Source organism: Oncorhynchus mykiss, chromosome 28 (assembly GCF_057628025.1).
Source record: "Oncorhynchus mykiss isolate SJ-2025 chromosome 28, ASM5762802v1, whole genome shotgun sequence".
NCBI lineage: Eukaryota > Metazoa > Chordata > Actinopteri > Salmoniformes > Salmonidae > Oncorhynchus > Oncorhynchus mykiss.
In genome coordinates, this window is record NC_143049.1 from 25,640,588 (window position 1) to 25,658,301 (window position 17,714).

Genomic DNA, 17,714 nt, shown 5'->3' on the forward strand with positions numbered 1-17,714 from the left:
TCACTGTCCTATAGTAAACACGTGGTTGGAAATGCTACTTCAAGCAAGGGCCATGTGTCATCATGCATAAAGGATGACATGAGAGCAAAAACTCAGGGCATAAGTAGGTTTTGCCTACACTGTATGTGAACAACCCTTTTGGCAACAACACTGGCTATCTGGTTATTGCTTGGCATTTGTTGTTTGATACAGGGAGCTAGGTTGCTGCCAAAATAATGGAAATGCATGTTCTGGGGTTCATCCATTGGCATTCAGGAGTATACCACCTCAGTCACTGGCTTCATCAATAAATGCATCAATAATGTCGCCGTCCCCACAGTGACTGTTCGTACATATCCAGTACATCACTGGGACCAAGCTTACTGCAATCCAGGACCTTTATACTAGGCGGTGTCAGAAGAAAGCCCATAAAATTGTCAGGGACTCCAGTCACCCACGTCATAGACTGTTCTCTCTGCTACCGCACGGCAAGCGGTACTGGAGCGACAAGTCTAGGTCCAAAAGGCTCCTTAACAGCTTCTATCCCCAAGCCCTTCTTTGGACACTGTGTTAACAAACTTCCAAACAAGCTTCAATGCCATCCAACTCTCCTTCTGTGGCCTCCAACTGCTCTTAAACGCTAGTAAAACTAAATGCATGCCTTTCAACTGATCGCTGCCTGCCCGACTAGCATTCTGACTTAGAATATTTGGACAACTACAAATACCTAGGTGTTTGGCTAGACTGTAAACTCTCCTTCCAGACTCATATTAACCATCTCCAATCAAAAATACCACCATATACTACCCACCACTGCGACCTGTATGCTCTCGTCGGCTGGCCCTCGCGACATATTCGTCGCCAGACCCACTGGCTCCAGGTCATCTTTAAGTCTTTGCTAGGTAAAGCCCCGCCTTATGTCAGCTGGTCACAATAACAACACCCACCCGTAGCACGCGCTCCAGCAGGTGTATCTCACTGGTCATCCCCAAAGCCAACACCTCCTTTGGCCGCCTTTCCTTCCAGTTCTCTGCTGCCAGTGACTGGAACGAATTGCAAACATCTCCCTCACTGACTTTAAGCATCAGCTATCTGAGCAGCTTACCGATCGCTGCAGCTGTACACAGCCCATCTGTAAATAAGCCCATCCAATCTACCTACCTCATCCCCATATTGTTTTTAACTTTTTTGCTCTTTTGCACACCAGTATTTCTACTTGCATATCTATCACTCCAGTGTTAATTTGCTAAATTGTTATTACTTGCTACTATGGCCTATTTATTGCCTTACCACCTCCCGCCATTTGCACACACTGTATATAGACCTTTTCTATTGTGTTGACTGTACGTTTGTTTATTCCATGTGTAACTCTGTTTGTGTCACACTGCTTTGCTGCTTTGCAGTAATTGTCATTCGTTAATCAGTGGTCCCTGATTAGTTTAATGAGCATGAAAATGATTTAAGCCGTATGCCATGGCCGTCTGTCACCTGATCTCAACCAAATTAAAGACTTGTGGGAGATTCTGGAGAATCTATGCCAAGGTGCATTGAAGCTGTTCTGGTTCGTAGTGCCCCAACGCCCTATTAAGACTGTTGGTGTTTCCTTTATTTTGTTTGTTTTTCATCAATAACATAGATGCATAAATAGATCAGGCAATCAGTAAACTGTCTGTATACTTAAAGGCTTGGGCTACTTCACTCACCCCTCTCCACAGAATAGACTATGACCGCACCCAACCCTATTCCCTATATGATGTACTACTTTAGACCAGGGACCATATGGCTCTCTCTAGGGAAATGAGTCTGATGGAGAGTGAATCCTCTGAGTGATGAACAGCAGAGGTCATCAAGGGGTCACCTTCTCAGCTGGGTCTGCTGTGCGCCAAGGGCACCGGGCTATATCAGAATCCATGTTACCGCAATACACGGGACGGAATGTGACCAACGTAATGTTAACATTAGGATGCTGTAATGAGTTGCAGCTGGGATTTAATATGGGAATCCATGTGGGAAACCTCCACCAGATGTAGGCTTGGTACAGTGTGTATTGCATATACAAGTGAGTAAATTTTAGACTAACGTTCTTCTTACACAGTGGATGTAGCAATCCTGCTTAATGTGAGTGACTCTTACCCGAGTTTACAGCCTGATTCGGGCTCTATCCAGACCATGGTGTGGGTTTGTTTGAGAGTGTATGCATGTTTCCAATCCAATTGGAGACGATTTTCATGCAAATATTCTCAAAAATGCATAAAAGTAGTATGCGCTTTTCCCCACCAGAGATGTTACTATCAAATTGACTTGAGGATAAAAGGCTGTGTGTGATGACAGTGCACATAAAAATACCTTTTGCAGTTAATTTCCTATGTACAGTGGGGCAAAAAAGTATTTAGTCAGCCACCAATTGTGCAAGTTCTCCCACTTAAAAAGAGGAGGCCTCATTGTAGGTACACTTCAACTATGACAGACAAAATGAGGAAAACAAATCCAGAAAATCATATTGTAGGATTTGTTATGAATTTAGTTGCAAATTATGGGGGAAAATAAGTATTTGGTCAACTACAAACAAGCAAGATTTCTGGCTCTCACAGACCTGTAAGAGGCTCTTCTGTCCTCCACTTGTTATCTGTATTAATGGCACCTGTTTGAACTTGTTATCAGTATAAAAGACACCTGTCCACAACCTCAAACAGTCACACTCCAAACTCCACTATGGCCAAGCCCAAAGAGCTGTCAAAGGACACCAGAAACAAAATTGTAGACCTGCACCAGGCTGGGATGACTGAATCTGCAATAGGTAAGCAGCTTGGTTTGAAGAAATCAACTGTGGGAGCAATTATTAGGAAATGGAAGACATACAAGACCACTGATAATCTCTCTCAATCTGGGGCTCCACGCAAGATCTCACCCCGTGGGGTCAAAATGATCACAAGAACGGTGAGCAAAAATCCCAGAACAACACGGGAGGACCTAGTGAATGACCTGCAGAGAGCTGGGACCAAAGTAACAAAGCCTACCATCAGTAACACACTACGCCGCCAGGGACTCAAATCCTGCAGTGCCAGACGTGTCCCCCTGCTTAAGCCAGTACATGTCCAGGCCCGTCTGAAGTTTGCTAGAGAGCATTTGGATGATCCAGAAGAAGATTGGGAGAATGTCATATGGTCAGATGAAACCAAAATATAACTTTTTGGTAAAAACTCAACTCGTCGTGTTTGGAGGACAAAGAATGCTGAGTTGCATCCAAAGAACACCATACCTACTGTGAAGCATGGGGGTGGAAACATCATGCTTTGGGAATGTTTTTCTGCAAAGGGACCAGGACGACTGATCCGTGTAAAGGAAAGAATGAATGGGGCCATGTATCGTGAGATTTTGAGTGAAAACCTCCTTCCATCAGCAAGGGCATTGAAGATGAAACGTGGTTGGGGCTTTCAGCATGACAATGATCCCAAACACACCGCCCGGGCAATGAAGGAGTGGCTTCGTAAGAAGCATTTCAAGGTCCTGGAGTGGCCTAGCCAGTCTCCAGATCTCAACCTCATAAATCTTTGGAGGGATTTGAAAGTCCGTGTTGCCCAGCAACAGCCCCAAAACATCTCTGCTCTAGAGGAGATCTGCATGGAGGAATGGGCCAAAAATACTGCCACGCAGTCTCCTCATGGATTGCAATGTAATCGGTGTCCAAAAAGGCAGATTACCAATTTGTTATGAACACTTGAAATCGGCCCTAATTAATCAGCCAACTTGTCTAGCTTGTTTTGTGAACATTTTAAAAGTTTACCGAAAATGTTCTGTTTCCATCAGGCCTGTCGTGAATATATTTAGCTGACATGTACTTTACTTGCATAAAAAGGGTGAATGGAAACTTGGAAAGGGGGATACCTAGTCAGTTGTTGTACAACTGAATGCCTTCAACTGAAGTGTCTTCAGTATTTAACCCCTCTGAATCAGAGGTGCTGGGGGCTGCCTTCATCGACATCCACATCTTCGGCACCCGGGGAACAGTGGGTTAACTGCCTCGCTGTGGTCTATTAGATTAGGGCCCATGTCCGAGTTTTTTTTATTTTTATTTTTTTAAAGCCTGTGATTCTATTCAAGGGGGATGGATGATGAATGAGACTGGGATTGAAAGTGACTGACGGCTTGAATTAATCTGTAGAGGGAGATGGGCGGGGGGAGAGAGCAGCTTCGTTCAGTTATGGGTGTAGTTAGTAAGCATAGTGGCTGACGGAAGCTTCTCTCCACAGTAAATGGTTAGTTAGTGGATCAGCATCTCTACAATAAAGGGGGTAAGTGAATGCCGTGACCTTAGTGCTGGCACAATTACCGTATAGCTGTGTAACTGACGGTTATGGATGAAGACAGTCATGAAAATAAAATAATCGTCTCAACCATAAATTAAACTTCAATTCAAATGAACAGCTGACTGAATGACCACAATGCTGCTGCATCAGCAGCAAACGTAGAGGAAGAGAATGAATATAACAGGCTTGGAACCTCTAAACCGGGCAATTTGACTGGTAAACTCACGGGTACACTCATGGGTCGCCTAGGATTGTTATGCAATAATTCCATGGTAATGTCACACGTTCATTCAAGTCATGTTAACCCTTTAGACCCCAATATAATTCTGGAATGCTGCTGTAGACTTCCAAAAACAAAGAACTTGTAATTGTCATTCGTTAACTTAGTTTTAAAGAGCACAACCTCTTCTTTAATGACACCACATTCATGTCGATATGAATAACACTCATCGTCTTCCATTGTGTAGACACTCATTATTAACACAACAATAAACAAGTATTTAAATTGTAGTACATTCTGAGTGAGTAATTTAGTCAAATTTACTAAGTATAATCTATTATACTTCTAAATATGTGAAAATGTAACCGGAGGACAATATTCAGGAAGTATTTCAAAACCCACACAAAGTAGGCTATTTGATTGACAACAATTCTTACTTCTGTAACAATGTAAAAATACAAACATCCATTCAGACTATTTCAAAATATAGACACCCTCAATAAGGATTAGTACAGACCATGCCTGAAACCAAATGTAGAAGTAGTAGCCTACTTTGACAACAATTCAGTGAATGCAGACAGATTTCAGAGAAGTACAATTCTAAAAAGTACACAATTTCCCTAATACGATTTGGAGGACAAATTCATATTTCACCCTGCCATTTGAGTGTTTGCATTTAGCCTACAACATGTCATGGATCTTCTGGAAGCACGGCCCCATCCTGCAAAGTGGCACAGAACACGTAGAGCACTCAGAGGAAGTTACTAGATATCTCCCACTCTTTGCCCTGCGTCCACTCTGGATACACACCACACACACTGTCTCCTACGCCCTTTAAACTTCACCAGGGAGTGGCCTGCTTTCAAATGATGAGTAACAACTCAGTCCACACCCCCGGGTGACACACTCTTGTCTCCCCGCTTCCTGCCACTGTAGCCAAGTGAATGCACAAGCTGCATTTTGAATGCCTTCAGGGATGAGCGCATGCGGTTTCTGGGAAGGGGCCTTTGCAGGGTCCCCACACTGGTCTACTGACGCCGCCCTCAGGACGCCCTAGATGGGTAGCAATATGACACGCCACCGTTTTGAGCAGCTATGTAGGTACATGCACTTTTCAGATCCCAATTCAACAAATGAGACAGACAAATTGCACAAAGTAAGCGGTGTGCTACAAAGGTGAATGTTGAGATTTGGGGCAGACACATTCCATGGAAACACAGTCTCCCGTTTCTGGTGTCCTTCCTACTCCTCTCCATGTTCCTCTTCCTTGCCATGTCTCCATCGCACACTATTCCCTGTGGGCACCGGTGAAAAGTAGTACGCTATATAGGATACCATTTGGGACACACATTATGTCTGTATATATTGTTGTCAGTCAGTTTAGTCTGATACTCTACAGCCATAGAAATGTAATAGGTAGACTTGAATGAAGAGTTGATTGTGGATTCCCGTTCTACTCATTCCACTTCTGTGGCTACAGCAGTTCTGACCTGGAGTTAATTACATAGTTGTATGATGCCATAATCGGCTACTAGCCCAATAACCACTCCACTAAACATGACTCCACTCTCCTGGCAACTCGCTCTGCATCTCTGACATGTGTGAGATGCTTTTTAAAGACTGTGGAGAAGGAATGTGTGGCCTGGTGAGCGATGTGGCTTTTTATTGGGTTACAGCGTGTCATCGCTGCTGCCAGGAATGGTGGCAGACAGCTCAGGGATTCACTGAGTGTTTTTTCAGATGCTGTGTATCTTTCTGTCTGTCCCTCCCTCCATGAGTTCTCCTTTGGCCCACAGTCCAGCCTTGAGCCTTGATGGTATTCCCGTCTTTAACGGTCAGTCAATGTCCACCCTGCCTAGTAATAATTACCCAGAGATGGAGGATAGGACATTCAACACACACACAACCTTGGTGCCAGGTGACTGGCGTGTCCCAGCACCCTCCTGAGGTCATGAACATTTCAGGGCTATGCTGTTTCAACCCCACATTCTCCATGTGTCTGGGAAGGACACGCATGCACGCACACACACACACAGTGGAATCCGTGTGTCTGGGCAGGGCAGACAGCTGCACGGGCCATCTCCACTTAATCACTTCTTGACAGACACGCACTTCTGTGTAAATACATTTAAATTCACATACACAATCCATGTCTCAAGACTTAAAAATCCTTCTTTAACCGGTTTCTACCCCTTCATCTACACTGATTGAAGTGGGATTTACCAGGTGACATCAATAAGGGATCATAGTTTTCATCTGGATTCACTCGGTCAGTCTGTTATTGAAAGAGCAAGTGCTCTTAATGGTTTGTACACTGTGTGTAGTGCACTACTTTTGACCAGGGCCTATAAGGATAGTCATTTAGGACACACCCCAGCAAGTCAAACCACTCATTGGACACAGTGAAACCACTGTCAAGTGTTTCTATGACTGTAAACCCTGTCTGAATGTTACATACTGATTCCCCCTCTATGGCATGCTGGTCTGGATGGAATGGGGTAGGACTGACTCACTACTGCCCTGTCCTGAATTACAGGACACCTCTAGTTTGAAGGCAGGGGCTTGGCTTCAGTATTATTAACTTATTGAGACTGATGTGGAAATGAGCAGGGGGACAGTGGGGTAGGGAGATGCTGAGGTAGCGGTGGCGCCAGGATACGTACCCACGTTGAGGGGTGACCTATCAGGCCAATGTGCTGCATCGGGTGGTGTTACCTGCTATACCAGACTCAGGGTTTGGGCTCAATTGTACACCTGCTGAAAGTGAGACGATGTGGGCTTGTGCTCCATAGAGAACAAGGATGGCGAGGTAACAGCCATTTGTGAAATCAAACAAATCCACTGTTATCGACAAACCCTGCTGTGTTCCCCTTTGGGAGGGTGCTGTTCAATTGTGTTATATCCACGAAAACATAAATGTTTACATGTATTGATTTTGGGGCCTCTATATTTAGCCTGCTTGTTTGTCCACCAAGTGTATTGATTTTTGGAGCACATGTTTTATGATGCTTTAAAAATGAGTATTGACCCCATTATAATACATACTGGTACTTATGAGGAATGTCTTATGTATTCTAAAGCATTCAATATAAATACAGTTGTGTGGAAAGAAAAACACATAAAAAAACATGGTTCAAACTGGTGATGAGTTGACTTAGACCATGCCTCTGGGCTGCTTTTATCACTTTCATTAAATCTTCTCTGAAGCCATAGAGAGAGCAGAGATGCCCTCGAGCAGGGATTGGCAACTGGCGGCACGCCAATTTATGAAATAAATAAAAATGTTAAAAAAAAATATATATATATATATATATATTTGAAGTCGGTCGGGGTCTCAACTTACTGTTGAGGGTTGGAATAATAGAATACACAAGGTGCAATTTCCAAATTTGGTTGTGCATCAGTCACTCAATTAGTCTGTCAGCAATTTTTATTTAGATTTGTAAGTTAGCGACCAGCTTTCTAAACTTGTAGTAAGCATGGCTGAATTACCGACCGGGGTAGGGCCCATTTCTTCATCAGTTATCATATTAAAAACGGCAAACGTTTGCCCCCCCATGGCAAAATGTGTAGAATTGAAGGAAATTAAATTTAAAACGTACATTGTTTTTTGTCTTCACTGTCACAAGGGGGGGGCACTAAAATACTTTGCGCGCACTGTTGGGTGGTGAATGTATGTGGGTATGCAGAACCACGAGCCACTGCGGCCCCTCGTGACGACTTGTTTTTTTGTGGCCTCCACCCCCATCAAATAGTAGGTATACCTGTCTCCACCCATCACTACATAACCTAGTGGTGACCTGTGTGTGTGATATCCTTCATCTGCCTCTCCATCAAATACCTCCTTCAGAGAAGAGCTGCTAACTAATGACCTTCTATTCCACACTCCTCCTGCGTCCCGCCCTAATAGGAACAGCATGGTGTCTATTGGACTCTGCTAAGATGTGGTTGATAGAAAGGTCTATAGATGAGGTTAACACACACTAAGGTACCATGCTTTTCATATCTGTGGTGCTGGGTCTTACTGCCCGCGCGCGCACACCATTTTTACCTCAGCACGTGGATTTGACGACTTTCGCTGCAAGACCTTTTTGAAGACTGGGTAGAAAGGTCTCTGTTTGAGCCTCTGTAGTGGTAGACCAGATAGTCTACTGGCTAAGACCAAGTCAGGAACATGATTCATATGATATGTTGGTAGCTGCTGCTAAACACAAGTGGCCATTTCAACACTCAAACACTTGAAGGGGATTTAAACTGAATGGAAGCGGAAAACTCAATATTAATGATGGTTAAATGCTTCTAATGAGGTTAGAGTGGAAAGTTGTGAAAGGAAGCTGTCACTGGAAATTCATCATTTGGGCACTACGCATTAAGACCAGCGTGAATTTGTCAAGAAATTCACTGTACATTGACCTAGAAGTAGGCCTGTATACACAAAAATACACTGCTCAAAAAAATAAAGGGAACACTAAAATAACACATCCTAGATCTGAATGAATGAAATATTCTTATTAAATACTTTTTTCTTTACATAGTTTAATGTGCTGACAACAAAATCACACAAATTATTAATGGAAATCAAATTCATCAACCCATGGAGGTCTGGATTTGGAGTCACACTCAAAATTAAAGTGGATAACCACACTACAGGCTGATCCAACTTTGATGTAATGTCCTTAAAACAAGTAAAAATGTGGCTCAGTAGTGTGTGTGGCCTCCACGTGCCTGTATGACCTCCCTACAATGCCTGGGCATGCTCCTGATGAGGTGGCGGATGGTCTCCTGAGGGATCTCCACACAGACCTGGACTAAAGCATCCGCCAACTCCTGGACAGTCTGGTGCAACGTGGCGTTGGTGGATGGAGCGAGACATGATGTCCCAGATGTGCTCAATTGGATTCAGGTCTGGGGAACGGGCGGGCCAGTCCATAGCATCAATGCCTTCCTCTTGCAGGAACTGCTGACACACTCCAGCCACATGAGGTCTAGCATTGTCTTGCATTAGGAGGAACCCAGGGCCAACCGCACCAGCATATGGTCTCACAAGGGGTCTGAGGATCTCATCTCAGTACCTAATGGCAGGCTACCTCTGGCGTGCACATGGAAGGCTGTGCGGCCCCCCAAATAAATGCCACCCCACACCATGACTGACCCACCGCCAAACCTGTGGGTTTGCTGGAGGATGCTGGAGGATGTTGCAGGCAGCAGAACGTTCTCCACGGCGTCTCCAGACTCTGTCACGTGCTCAGTGTGAACCTGCTTTCATCTGTGAAGAGCACAGGGCGCCAGTGGCGAATTTGCCAATCTTGGTGTTCTCTGGCAAATGCCAAACGTCCTGCACGGTGTTGGGCTGTGAGCACAACCCCCACCTGTGGACATCGGGCCCTCATACCACCCTCATGGAGTCAGAAGCGCACATTTGTGGCCTGCTGGAGGTAATTTTGCAGGGCTCTGGCAGTGCTCCTCCTTGCACAAAGGCGGAGGTAGCGGTCCTGCTGCTGGGTTGTTGCCCTCCTACGGCCTCCTCCACGTCTCCTGATGTACTGGCCTGTCTCCTGGTAGTGCCTCCATGCTCTGGACACTACGCTGACAGACACAGCAAACCTTCTTGCCACAGCTCGCATTGATGTGCCATCCTGGATGAGCTGCACTACCTGAGCCACTTGTGTGGGTTGTAGACTCCGTCTCATGCTACCACTAAAGTGAAAGCACCGCCAGCATTCAAACGTGACCAAAACATCAGCCAGGAAGCATAGGAACTGAGAAGTGGTCTGTGGTCCCCACCTGCAGAACCACTCCTTTATTGGGGGTGTCTTGCTAATTGCCTATAATTTCCACCTGTTGTCTATACCATTTGCACAACAGCATGTGAAATTTATTGTCAATCAGTGTTGCTTCCTAAGTGGACAGTTTGATTTCACAAAAGTGTGATTGACTTGGAGTTACATTGTGTTGTTTAAGTGTTCCCTTTATTTTTTTGAGCAGTGTATATTGGGTTTCCTTCTGTAAAGACTGAATATACCTTGTATTTTACAAGCCACATGTTGTACTTCCCAAAAAGTGGGTGTAGTTGGCGAGTTAATGAAAGCCTTATGGGAAATACCTTGCCAGTGCTCTGTGGCTCAATGGTAGCCTTCCTTGTTAGCCTAGGTTTCCATGGAGCTATGATGAACCACATAAAGCAGTGTATGTAGCAATGGTGTGTGTAGGCTACCGTTAAGTCTCACCTTCATTCAGCCCATCCCCCATGAGAGGAACACACCCACGTTTACATGAGTGAGTCATAGATAGTCATACAGCCAGGGAGATGGGGAGCAGTTGCAGGACTGTAGAGAGCGAATGAGCGACGCCTTTGATCTGCTTTGTTGTGATGAGGCTTTTGGTTGGCTCTCCTGCTCTGTCATGGGTCTGTGGCCAGGACCGATAATGTAACAAGCCTTTTTAGGTGCAAACTCTGAGACGAGTGGGGATCTGTACATGGAGGCAAGATACAGTAAGTCAGAGAATGGCTTTACCTCTCTGGGATATGTGGGACGGTAGTGTTCCACCTCGCCAACAGCCAGTGAAATTGCATGGCGCCAAATTCAAAACAGAAATCTCATGATTAAAATTCCTCAAACATACAAGTATTTTATACCATTTTAGAGAGAAACTTCTTGTAAATCCAGCCACATTGTCCAATTTCAAATGGGCTCTACAGTGAAAGCTCACCAAACGGTTGTTAGGTCAGCACCTAGTCACAGAAAACCTTAGACATTTTCCATCCAAGGCGTGGGCTCACAAAAATCAGAAATAGCCATTAAATTAATCACTAACCTTTCATCTTCATCAGATGACACTCATAGGACTTAATGTTACACAATACATTTATGTTTTGTTCGATAAAGTTCATATTTATATCCAGAAATCTGTTTTACTTTGGCGCGTTATGTTCAGTAGTTCCAAAACTACTGAGAGCCACATCAATTTACGGAAATACTCATAATAAACATTGCTAAAAGATACAAGTGGTATGCATGGAATTTTAGATCCACTTCTCCTTAATGCAACCGCTGTGTTAGATTTTTAAAAAAACTTTACGGAAAAAGCACACCATGCAATAATCTGAGTACAGTGCTCAGACGCAAAAACAAGCCATACAGATACCCGCCATGTTGTGGAGTCAACAGAAGTCAGCATTATAGCATTATAAATATTCACTTACCTTTGATCTTCATCAGAATGCACTCCCAGGAATCCCAGTTCCACAATAAATGTTTGTTTTGTTCGATAAAGTCCATAATCTATGTCCAAATACCTCCCTTTTTGTTTGCGTTTAGCCCAGTAATCCAAATTCATGAGGCGCGATCACTAGGTCCAGACGAAAAGTCTAAAAGTTCTGTTAATGTTTTTAACATAAATCTTCAATAATGTTCCAACCGGAGAATTCCTTTGTCTTTAGAAATGAAAAGGAACGCAGTTAACTCTCACGGGAGCGCGTGAGACTGAGCTCATGGCACTCTGCCAGACACCTGGTTGAAACCGCTCTCATTCCCTCCTCCTTCATAGTAGAAGCCCCAAACAAGGTTCTAAAGATTGTTGATATCTAGTGGAAGCCATTGGAAGTGCAATATGACCCCATAGACACTATATTTGATAGGTAATGACTTGAAAAACTACAAACCTCAGATTTCCCACTTCCTGGTTGGATTTTTTCTCATGTTTTTGCCTGCCATATGAGTTCTGTTATACTCACAGACATCATTCAAACAGTTTTAGAAACGTCAATGTTGTCTATCCAAATCTACTAATTATATGCATATTCTAGCTTTTAGGCCTGGGTAGCAGGCAGTTTACTCTGGGCACCTTTTTATCCAAGCTACTCAATACTGCCCCCCAGTCCCAAAAGTTAAGACACAAGCTTTTTCTTTTGCTCCCTCTTTAAAGCTGGGATCCAAGGTGAAACAGCGCCCCAGTCACACTTGTTTTTGTTTTGTTTTTAACTGGAGGAGATGAGCATCTAGCATCATATGTGATGTCCAAAGGAAAATAGTCTTTGTGGTTTGAAGTAACATCTTTGTAATATCGCAAGCGGACGTGGCAGTTTCACCGCTAAGGATTCCATCTTTAAGGTAACATTTGTGTCCCTTTCTTTTACAGCCTGCTCGAGTAGGCTACGCCTAATTTGTCATCAGGAATTGAAAATGATTTAAATTGAGAATGTGTCACTGATCTACACACACACAATGTCAAAGTAGAATTATGTTTTTAGAAATTTTTAGTTTTTATGGCTGTGATAGAACTGAGGATGGATCAAAATTGTAGTTACTACACAATACTAACAAATTACAGTGAAAAGGAAGTCTGTACAGAATAAACATATTCCAAAAGGTGCTTCCAGTTTGCAATAAGGCACTAAAGTTATACTGTAAAAAAAATTGGCGAAAATTTACTTTCTGTCCTAGATACAAAGTGTTATGTTTGGGGCAAATCCAAGACATCACCAGGGATTGTGTTAATGCAGGATTTTGCCATTTTCATGCAGAAAGGGAAAGATAAAACGTAGAAAAAGTATCTTGCTTGGTTTAGTAAATGCAGATCTAAAATGCTTCTTATTGTAAATTCTACTCGGCTTCAGCCACGGTCAAAATCATGAATGTAAAAGGCCAATTTCCTGCTTCAGTTGTACTTCTCCACTTGGATGAAATATCTTTGCTCCCGTCATTGGATCACCAGACCTAGTTCTGACACTATCTGATGTGTGGGCAACTTTTCTCCGGTACTTTCCTCCAGTGTAGTTTTTCTTAAGACTGCAATTTAAAATGCAAGTTTAACTTCAAGCAAAACATTAGGGAATTTTGCTGGCTGCATTCTCTGACAATAATGCCTTGCTTTTTCATTGTAAGCTAATGTACCTAGCTATTTGTGGCTGCTAGCCAAATGGCATTGCACATCTGTTATCATCTGAAAAAAATTCTGCTGAATGTGTTGCACACCTCTTACACTTGTTACAGGTTTAGGATTTTCCATTTGTGTTTTGAGGTTGGACTTTAGCACGTAAAGCTTGTCAGCAGGTCGGGCTCACCGTGTACGTCGGTATGTATTACACATTCGGGTGTCATTAGTGGGAAGGTGTTTCACCTGTGCTGACCCAGGTGCTATTTAAGAGTAGCTGGCTCAGTGCTCCAATTGTCTTGATAGATGCGGAGGGTTAACTCGGCTGAGAGTCAGACTTGGCCGACGTAATGTATTACTAATGTCTACGATGTGGGAATTGGGCTCGGGACGATTCCAGTGTGAGTTATCTGGGCCAAAGGTATTGCTTGGGGTTTGGGCCGAGGCTACTCTGGCAGATGATGACACGAGCTGCTTTATATAATTAACATTTCATTATTTATTTTCTCATTGTTTCTGTGATCAAAAAAATACAATTAACATTTAAATTAAATTATTTAAGAGCCCTGTGTAGTATTTTAGTTTTCTGATACTTTGTGCAAGGCAATTGATAAGCATTAACTTTGCATGGAGCCTCCTGAGTGGCTAAGACACTGCCTCGCAGTGCAAACAGCATTGCTACAGATGCTGGTTCGAGACCCGTGCCGGCCGAGACCAGGAGACTCGTGAGGCGACGCACAATCGGCCCAGCGTCATCCGTGTGAGGGGAGGGTTTGGCCGCCCGGGATGTCCTTGTCCCATTGCGCTGTGGTCACCAGGCGTATGGTGTTTCCTCTGATTTTGTGGATGGGTATAATTTGTACGTATAAAATGTATGATAGTAATATTTAAAATTACTAAAACAGATAATTCCGGTAGACTGAAACGGCCCGACATACTTGAGCCGATTCTGGGCAGTCATTCATTTTGATTTCGGGCCGAGTCCATCAGTTGTGCTGCTTCTGGGCCTACTCCTCATTGCTAGCTGGGGTGTAATGGTTTAAAACACCAATTTATTTTCAAGATACAGTATATTAGTGTTTTCCATACATTCTAATGTTTTTGTGAATTATTCTTCTACTTTGACATTAGAGTATTTTGTGTATATTGACAAAAAACAAACACTTAAATCCTTTTTAATCCCCCTTTTGTAACACAACAAAATGTGGAGAAAGTTAAGGGGTGTGAGTACTTTCTCCCAGACTGTGTGGGTTTTTGTCTGCTGTATGAGGCCACAGGGAAAATCTGATTATTTGTGTGTGAAGTCCACAGGAGTCCATATTAAACAGGGTGCACCATAAAGGGAATTTGGTCCCTTTTGGGACACATCCGGGCTGTAAAAGATGAAGAGCAGATGTTAATCAGATTGGAACCTCCCTTCTGTCCATCTCCCAGCTGAATGTTTTTTTATGCTCTGAGGGAATTTGGGGTAAAGGACAAACTTTTCTCCTGTGTTTCCTGAAATTGAAGACTGGTTTCTTAGCAAACTCTTCAACATAATCTATTTGACATACCAGTAACAATAAAATACCAGTAACAATAAAACCACATTATTTTTTTTGTTTTTTTTTGTGTGTGCTTGTCAAGTTGACATAGCGTCACTACAAACACATCCTTAGCCAGCATGTAGTAAGTCCAGGGTCAGTACGGAGGAACAACGCTGCCCTCCTGAGGTGTACATCTGTAAGTGCAACATGTCTTTCCTTTTCCCCCTCCACTGCTTCATCTCAACTATGGCTGAATGCGCATTTTTCTTCTGGCTGACTGCAATTCTCACCCTGGCTGACTGTAATATCTTAAGCTTTTCAGTGATAATCTGTTGCCTTTTGAAAGCGGTAATAGTACTGCGTGGAAGATTATTCATATTTCTCACCTTTTGTTGAACGTTTGTGTGAATGAAAGATTGAAAAAGTGTTTTATGCTGTTTTCTTAACGTAATAATAAGTGATTATTGGCACCCATAGACCTTGACTACTGAGACTTCTGTTTTTTTTTAAGAGCAGCCACAATGAGCTGTTATTGGCCTATATGTTTTTGTAGCCACGACCACAACTACCCAGCAACACAACACAGATATGCCAACACACAATACAGCCATGGAGATGGGCAAACACTTCTTCTCCAATAGAAGTCTCTGATCACACTTGTAGGCAATGTCATGGTTACGTTGGCTAGCTAAGTTCATGCGCAGAAACACTTAATCGGGTCTAACGGTCGTTTCATGCCGAACTACGCATGTGCAAGGCCGTCAAATCAAATGCATTCTTTAGATATAGTTTTTGACTAAAATGAAAACGTGTCAGTTTGTCACTCTCAAGGTTGTAGTAATATCATGTTTGACTACTTAAGACATTAGCTCAAATCTAGGTTGTCCCTTTAGATTTGGAGAAAATTAACTAAGGAAGAATTTTTCACTTCTCTCATTGACTTCTCAAACCCTAAACGCCGGCCTGGTCTTCTTGGTCTATTTCACAAGAGGTGCCGGAAGTCGTGATTTTTGCAGCTGTGGGTTTAGAAACTCTGTGATAGCACTTTGTGTTCTGTTCTCAGCTGGGTCCTCATCTCAGATATGGCTTAGTTACATATGAACTGTGGAATGTTTTGTTACATGTTCTGTAGTCTCGCCTCCAATCGAAGGAGGTGTGTGAGAGAATAGTAAACTAACCATCAAAATCAGACTGGGGACATTTCGTTCGTCCCCACAAGGAAAAATGCTATTTCTGTGGTTTAGGATTAGGGTTTGGGGATAAAGGCTAGGAGTTAGGGTTAGGTTTCCTGTGTGTGAGAGATGTCTGTCACTTCGAGACACATACTGTGTCGTTGATGCTGTTTTAGGTAGAGGTGCCATCCTTGTACCTGTCTGATCGATCCAAGTTAAAGTAATAAATCCTTTGAATGTTCAGGTCCATTCATGAGATTAAGGTCTGTATTCATAAAGCATTTCAGAGTAGGCGTCCTGCTCTAGGATCAGTTTAGTATTTTAGATCAGAAGGAATAAGATCATATGGACAGGGAGGGGACCTGGTCATAGGTCAACACTGTAATACTGCCCAGTTTTGTGTTCTCTCTCTGTCAGGACAGTCTAACTTTGACCAACAGAGGTCTCCCTTGGTACATAGTCATTGAGATTGTCCTGCTCTGACATTGCTAGACTAATGTAGTCATTAGTGGGAGAATGTGTACACGCTTTCATCGTTACATGTAACAGCTCATTGAAACGTCTCGCCTAGTAAAACAGGAAACCACTAACTGGGGTTTGGCTCTGTTTCCCACACTTGGCCAGTACTTGTCTGCATCACAAATGGCACCCTATTCCCTAGTATAGTGCAGTTTTTTCTGACCAGAGTTCTATGGGCCCGGTCTAAACTAGTATAGGGAATAGGGTGCCATTTGGGACACATACATGGTTTTATGACAGAGCAAACACTGGACCCTCCATGTTAATCCCAAGAGGCTGTCCTGCCCAGAGAGAAGAGGGCTTGTTACACACACACACACACACACACACACACAGTGCCGTCTAGCCACCGGGTTCCCACAGTGAGTCACCAGTGCCAGCCAGCTGTGGTTTGTTTGTGGGAAGAAATGGCTTGTCGCTGCAGTGAGGATTCAGGAAGTGGTAGCTAGGCCTACATGGCACACAATAAAATCAAGTCCTAATTAAAAATGTATTTGTCACATGCTTGGTAAACAACAGGTATACACTGAGTGTACAAAACATTAAGAACATCTGCTCTTTCCTTGACAGACTGACCGAGTGAATCCAGATGAAAACTATGATCCCTTATTGATGTCACCTGGTAAATCCATCTCAATCAGTGTAGATGAAGGGGTAGAAACCGGTTAAAGAAGGATTTTTAAGTCTTGAGACATGGATTGTGTATGTGACATTCAGAGGTTGAATGAACAAGACAAAATATCTAAGTGCCTTTGAACGGGGTTGTTGTAGGTGCCAGGCGCACCAGTTTGAGTGTGTCATGAACTGCTCAGTTTTTCACGATCAACAAGTTTCCTGTGTGTATCAAGAATGGTCTACCACCCAAAGGACATCCAGCTAACTTGACACAACTGTGGGAAGCACTTGAGTCAACATTTCGACACCCACCGTGTAGATTCCATGCCCTGACGATTGAGGCTGTTTTGAGGGCAAAAGGGGGTGCAACTCAATATTAGGAATGTGTTCCTAATGTTTTGTACACTCAGTGTAGACTAACAGTGAAATGCTTACTTACGGGCTATTCCCAGCAATGCAGAGAGAACATAAAGGAAACAAATAATGAGGAATAAATACACAA

General features: G+C 43.3%; 1 protein-coding gene across 15 annotated transcripts in view; it reads left to right on the top strand.

Annotated features, from left to right (window-relative positions):
* Window positions 1-17,714, top strand: part of LOC110508784 (partitioning defective 3 homolog) — a 220,082-nt gene that overhangs the window by 45,948 nt on the left and 156,420 nt on the right. The gene's annotated exons all lie outside the window — the stretch shown is intronic.